Raw genomic sequence first — 7,547 nt, forward strand, 5'->3', positions numbered from 1 at the left:
GAAATAAAGTCAAATCAGTAATGAACTATGCCATTATAATAGTAATCTCTTTGAATAAATTGTTATTGAAGTATAAATTTGGTATAGGAAATTGTTTTCTTAATTGGATTGTTTATGTGATAAATTCATCTATGACATATATAAATTAGAATATATAAATCTTATTGAATAAAAATATATGTAGACCTAAAAAAGGGAGAGGTTGGGTTTATAATATGGGGTGGTGTTGTGTGGTGGTGGGTGGTGTTGGTGTGTTTTTTGTGGTGTGTGTGTGTGTGGTGTGTTGTTGGTGTGTTTGTGTGGGGATATATATATCATTATAATTAATAAAAGATATATAGTAAATTTCTTATTATATTATATATATTATAATAATAAATATATTTTATATAATATATTATAATATATTGATTTATGTTATTATATTATAATAATATTATATTATATAATATTATAATATTTATATATATATATATCTATATAATAATATAATCAATATAATATAATAAATCTATAATATCAAATACTACTCATACATTATCTTATAGTATTATATATATTATATATTCTCCTATTATACTCTATATTTAAATACTAGTTTTTTTTTAAAAAAAAAAATAACCCCACCCCACACACACCACAAAAAAACCCACCACCAGCCCCAACCCCAAAAAAAAACATCAAAAGACAACCCTTTTACACAAGCCTGACGTAACCTCCTTGAGGTCCCATGAGCGTAGAACGTTTGCTCTGGAATCCAGGTGGGGGAATGCCCTTATTCCTAGGGGCAACTTTCTTCCATAGCGAATTTCATCAGGCTATCCCTGCTGTTACCCAAGCGGGGAATTTTCGTACACGCATCTTGGTGGCTCTCTAATGGCCATTTTTCCCCCAATTCACCCCCCGTTTATATCATCCCCATTTCTTGTTTTTAATTTTCTGTTTTGCTGTGTTTTGCTGGTAATTTTTGGTTATAGTTTTGTGTGTCGTTTTATGGTCTTTTATTATAGTATTTTATATTATATATTATGATTATTATATCATATATATTAATAATGTGTGTTTGGGTTTGGGTTTTTTGTTGTGTTGTGTTTTGTGTTGTGTGGTGTTGTTGTTGTGTTGTTTGTTATGTTTATATTTATTATATGTATTTTATATTATATATTTATATTTTTATTTTTTATGTGTATTTTAGTTTTATGTATGTATTGTATACTTGTATTATGTATTTACTTTTATGTATTTTATTCTATTATTATTTATGTATTTGTAGTAGGTATATATTAATTCTATTATATTATATTATTTTTATTATTATTTTATATAATTATATGATCCTTTTATAATTATGTATTATATAACTCTTCCCACTTATACTCTGTTTTAGCTATATATATCCTTCTTCTTTATTATATATATTAAATATTATCATATCTGTTCTCTAGATTTTAATATATTCTTTTCTCTTATTCTATTCTTAATTGTCTTCTATATCTATATTAATCCTATATTTATATCTTTTATTAATTTATATTATTCTTCTAATATTTAATTCTTTGTCTATTATTTATATCCCTTTATATATCAATGAAATATTATATTTATTTTATATTTATAATGCATATCTCTCCTATGTTTACATTTTACTCATTTTTCGATGAGTATCTAATATATTTAAAAAATTTTATAAAATTTTTTTAAATAATTTTAAAATAAAAATAAAAATTTTTTTATATAATTTTATTAAATTTTTAAAATTTTTTTATTATTTTAAAAAATTTTTAAAAAAGAAATTTTATTTATTTTTTAAATTTTTATATTTTTAAAAAAAATATATATTTAAAATTTTTCTTAATATTAATATTTATATATTTTATTTTATATTAAAAATTTTTTCTTTATTTAAAAAAATTTTCCCCCCAAAAATTAAAATTAATTTTATAAATTTATTAAATTTTAAATTTTTTTAAATATTTTTTATACATATTTTTTAATTTTAAATTTTTATTTTTTTTGTTTTTTTTTTTTTTTAGTTTTTTTTTTTTTTTGTTTTTTTTTTTTTTTTTTTTTATTTTTTTTATTTTATTTTTTTTTTGGGTGGGTTCTCTTTTTATACTTTATATTTTTTTTTTTTTTATTTTTTTAATCAATTATTTTATTTTTTTAATTTTGTATTTTTTAAAAATTTTTTTCCCTTTTAATATTATATATTTTAATATTATTTTTTTTTTTTTTTTTTTTTTTTTTTTTTGAAAAATAAAAAAAACCCCTTTTTTTTGGGGGGGTGGTTTGGGGGGGGGGGTGGTTTTTGGTGGTTTTTGGGTTTGGGGTTTTGTTTGGGTGTTGTGTGGGGGGGGTTTGTTTTTCGTGGGTTTGGGTTTTTGGTGTTTGGTTTGGGTTTTTTTTGTTTTTTGGTTTTTTGTTTGCGTATTTTTGGTTTTATTTGGTTTTTGTGGGGTTTGGTTTTTGGGGTTTTTTATGTTTTATTAAAAAGTTGTTTTTTGTTTTTAAAAGTTTTTTTTTTTTTTTCCTCTTTTTTTCTTTTTTCCAATTTTTTTTTTTTTTTGGGGTTTTTTGGGGGTTTTTTTTTTTTTTTTTTTTTCCTTAAAGGGGGGCCCCCCCCGCCAAAAAAACGGGGCCATCAAAAAACCTCCCCCTTTTTTTTCCCTCTTCTCTATTCTCTATTTCTCCTAAACTCTCCTTTAAATTTTTCCCCTGGGCTTCCCCCTCTCCCCCTTTCTTTTCCTTTTCTCTTTTCTCTTTTTTTTTTCTTTGTTTTGGGTTTTAAAAACTTTTTTTTTTTTTTCGGTTGGCCGTGGGGGCCATCTGTTGATTGTTCTGGGGGGGGGGGGGGGGCGGGGGTTTTTTTTGGGGGGGTTTTTTTTTTTTTGCCCCCCCTTTTTTAAGTGTGTGTGTACACACGCGTACAGGGAGAGGAGAAAAGGGGATGAACGAGGATCAAGAGGGGCAAGATGATCCTCCCCTTTTCTGAGCGTGACCTCGTCTGAGGCTGCGTAATGACTGCTCTGGAAGGTGTTACGTGACCTGATAACTCTCCAGTGAGGAATCTCAGCACTTGATTCCCAGCTGAGGACATTAACGCCTGCCTCTGCTCTCGGCATTTCTCTCGGTCTCCGTTTATCTCTTTGTCTCATTTTGTTTTTAATTTCGTTTCGGCGTATTTGGTCTGGTGAACTTTATGCTAATTGTGGCGGTTCCAGGCTCACTGGGCGGCCAGTCGTGTTGATGTGATTAACATGATAAAAACGGTTGTCTTTTGTGTTCGTGTTTTGTTTTACTTGGGTCTTCCCATCTTTTCCTTTTTGCCTCCTCCTCCTCCTTTTTTCATCATCTTTTCCTTCTCCTTTCGTATTTCCCCTTCCTTTCTTTTTCCTCAGTCTCCTCCTCCGTTATTTCTTCTTCTTCTTCTTCTTCTTCTTCTTCTTCTTCTTCTTTCTCCTCCATCATTTCTTCCTCTCCGCCCTGGTCCTCTCCCTTCCTTCGTCATTTCCTTATTTATTATTGTCTTTCTTTTTTGCCTCCTCTCCTAATCTTCCACCTCGTCTTCCTCCTCCCTTTTTTCTTCTCTCTTTTTCTTTCTCTTCCTTCTTCTCTTCTTCTTCTTCTTCTTCTTCTTCTTCTTCTTCTTCTTCTTCTTCTCGTCCTTCTCCTTCTCCTTCCTCTTCCTCCTCCTCTTCTTCTCCCTTTTGTATGAGCGTCCCCTTGGACATTTTACCATTTTTTCGTGGGGACCAGTCTGGGCGGCCCTGCAATCTTGTCGGCATTGTTCCCGGACGAAGCATACCATGCTGGACGAGAGGGAGGGGGTGGGGGTAGAGGAGGGGGCGAGGGTGGGGAAGAGTGGGGAAGGGATGGTAGTCGGGAGGGGGTAGAGAAAGGGGTTGGTGGTGAGGAGGGGTAGAGAAAGGAGCGGTGGTAAGAAGAAGGGAGGAGGAGGAGGAGGAGGAAAGCCTTGCAGGTCAATATCGCTGATTGCTTCCGATCCCGGCGTAGGTGCAGGGTCTAGAGGCTTCGTCTTGCATGTAACAGGTAGGTGCTTGCATGACCTGGGATGACCTATTTCCACGTAGCCCTTGGGTCGCTCCCCCCACGTCCCATCGCATCACTTATTCCTCCCCCTCCCCCCTTTTATGAGCTCTTGACTTTTGCCTCCGTCGTCCGTAGCTGAAGCCTGCGTGTCTTACCGTGCTTGCTGGCTGCCGCGCACTAGTTTTTCATTGAATGGAATGGGAAGGGAAGGGAAATGTTAGCTTGTGACGAAGGCGGGTGCGTGTCTTCGTCGATGAGAAGACGAAGGGGTGAAGGGGAGAGAAAGAAGAGAAGCCGTAGGACACTGGAGACGGCGACAGGCGGAGCTGATTTTAGACCGTCGTTATCCGAGCCTCGTTGCCCGTTTTATCCGGTTAACATTCTTCCGCGCCGGACTCGCATGATCGCGTGGATCCGGTGGCAGACATTCGTCCCTGTTGATAAGAGAAGCGAACCCAGGCGTCAGCGGCACCAAGCGGCAGTGTTACTTCCATCATGAGGAGCTGACACGACCAGGCCTTGCGCTCGCTTGAGTTACGGCGTCCGCTACTTCCTTCGCCATGAAAGTGTAGAGAGAGCATTCCTGAAATGGCAATTAGCTCGCCAGGCTCTTCGGAAAGCGCGCTCGGAATTCCGGGAATCAAGCCTAATCTTTCGTGGAATTGAGCGCGCGGTGTGTCCTGAATAGGATATTACGTGTTGGGGGATTTGTGACGTGGATTTCGCTGGCGTGTGACGCTGTTCCTTGCGGGAGTTGTTGTGAATGGGGCGGCGAGGAGGGGCGAGCGGGCACGATCGGGGCATAGGATAAGTGCAATGTGTTTTTTTTTTTTTTATGAAACGCATATACATACATACACACATTTATTTATTTATTTATTTTAGAGTTTAGGTTGAAGAAATAAAGGTTAGAGGTTTGCTGGGGGGTGCAAAGAGGATTCATCTGGTATTCGTTGGATGTCGGGAATGCGAGGAGGTAGGCAATTAGACTTATTTTTTTCCTGTTCTTACATCTTTAATGTTTTTTCTTTCTCTATCTCTCTCCCGTTCAAGCGGTTGCATTGCAACGTCATGTCTTTCCTTGAACATTGAATTGTTCATCAAACGCTGTTGATCATGGAAGTTTATGTTCTCTTTGTGGTTCGGAGAATAGAACTTTTTAATTAATGCGTTTTGGTTTCCATGACGATATCTCTTCATTTAGGTATAATGAGTGTATGAACTTTGAAACTGCTCTTGAGATTTGATTATGAAATTAAATTTCCTCGTAATTAGAAAGCTGCTGAATTAGCAGGACATTTTTTTTTAGGAACGTATGTTTTTGGATATTCTGATAGGTAAGCAAGCGTTTTCACAAGTGCCAGAGTGTAAGCCTTCGTTTTGCATTAGGAGGGTTGGGTATAACGACATTGTAAGATATTACAGGAAGTGCGTCGCCTTACGTTTGCAGTATGTTCTGACATGTAACATGACGTCCTTGTAACCTGCTGTGAAATGTTATTCTGCAGCCTTCTTTTCTCGTCCTCGCGTTTCTGTCAATTCTCTTCGTCTTTCATTTCCTTATTTATACTTCGTGCCTTTCTCCTTTCTCTCTCCTTTCGCTTCTTGTGCAATGGCGGATTCTCCTTTGGCTTTCATTTTCCCCTTTTTTACTTCTACTCGCCCATATTTCTTTTATTAATTAACAGCGCGGGATTCATTAGACCGTTGCAATGAAGTTCGAATAAAGAAGAAAGGATTCGAGATGGCTGTTGTTACATACCGATAGTTTCAAGGCAATGATTGTTAATGTGCAGGGTTGCATATTTCCACATGAGAAATCCAGCTTCACTTCGTTATTTGCTGCGCGGTAGTTAAACGCGGCAGCGCTACACCGTAGAGTTTTACGGCCTGGACCTCGCCCGACCGTGCGCTACCGTGACTTCCTCCGAGCCGAAATTACCCGCTGACGGTTATTGGACAGTCTCTCAGCGCACACCTGATTGGTTAGCCTGCGAGCCTGCGCTCCTCCCTTTGTCTTGCATTTTATACCCAATCGCTGCTCTCCCCTTTTGCATCTCTTCCTTGTCCTGATCGCTTCGTGCCTTTACCCTAATGTCCTCGTCAGCAGCTGTACTTCTACTAATGCTGCTTCTGCTTTTACCAGCACCCTCACTTCAGCTTATGTTGCTGATATTATTACTGAAAATATTCTAGACGTTGCTGTTACTCCGGTAGTTGTTACTTGATTACTGCTCCAACTATTAGTATTCTGTCGTTTCTGATGTTTCTGATGCTTTTATTATATTTTATGTTTGGAATATATCAGCAGCGTTTCGCAGCGAGAAGTCACCCTATTTTTTTAAATAATATTAATCGTATCATCGTTATGGCCATTCTTAAAATCCACATATTCATTGTTGTGTCACTAGTACTAAATCTTTAGTGAATTGCACTCAACCGATTCTCAAGGAGTTCAAAGTACTCGCCATGGAAACATCTGGTCATGGGGACGGGTGAGAATGGTACTCCCGACTTCGACCTCGCCTCAGGCCACCTCTCCTGCGTCAGCGATATCGTGTTGGTTCGAACATCAAATAAGAATTCAAATTGATATCCTTTCCCACGCAAGCAAGAAAAAATAGAGTTTATCGTTTTTGGCAATATCAAGGAGATTGCAGACCTCCATATGCATATTTGATCTTATTCCTTTAGTTATTGTATCAATGCTTTTCTTGGTTAGACCTGTTCGTGGTAGATTTGTGTGTGTGATGTTTAGGTGAGGTATACTGACATTTTTTCCCCGCGGTACTTTTAGTGCTGCGGTGATGTACTTTAGTGATGTTCGCATTATTTCTTCCATTGTTAGTAATATTATTTCTTTTCACAAAACTGCTGTTGTAATACAAACATTTACAGAACTTGTGCTATATAGGCTTGCTTTTAGACAACTCTGCCAGTAGCGCTGCAGCTGTTGCAACTTTAGTGTTACGCTAGTATTACTACACTAGAACTGCCGTATTGATGTTGCTGTTATTGTTTTGGTGTCAAATTACTTCTTTTCTTTTTCTTATCCTTCGTCAAACGTCTTCTCATTTCAAGTCTTTGATTTTTCTTTTCTTTCTTTCTCTCCGTTCTTTTTTCGCTTGCCTCAATTTCCCATTTCTCTGTTTTATTCTCCCACAATTTCTACCGTTTCCTTTTCTTCCCTCCCTTCCGTTTCCCCTTTCTTTCCTTTTTCCCTTTTTTCCTCTTCCTCTTTCCTCTCCGTCTCTCCCTCTACCTCTACCTTACCCCCCTCGCCCCAACCACGCTGGCCCGTTGCATTGATCGACGTGTAGTCCGGGTCTGCTGCCTCCGTGACTCACTCAATTGATAAACAGGTTGGTAGTCCGCCCAGTTTCCCCATTTCACTTAGTACTCTCGGTCTACTGAGTCCTCCCACTCTGCTTAGTTTCCCCAGTCAGCTTAGTTCCTGTAGTCTGCTTAGTCCCCTCAGTCTGCTTTGTCTTTTCAGT

Source organism: Penaeus monodon, chromosome 17 (assembly GCF_015228065.2).
Source record: "Penaeus monodon isolate SGIC_2016 chromosome 17, NSTDA_Pmon_1, whole genome shotgun sequence".
NCBI classification, from domain to species: domain Eukaryota; kingdom Metazoa; phylum Arthropoda; class Malacostraca; order Decapoda; family Penaeidae; genus Penaeus; species Penaeus monodon.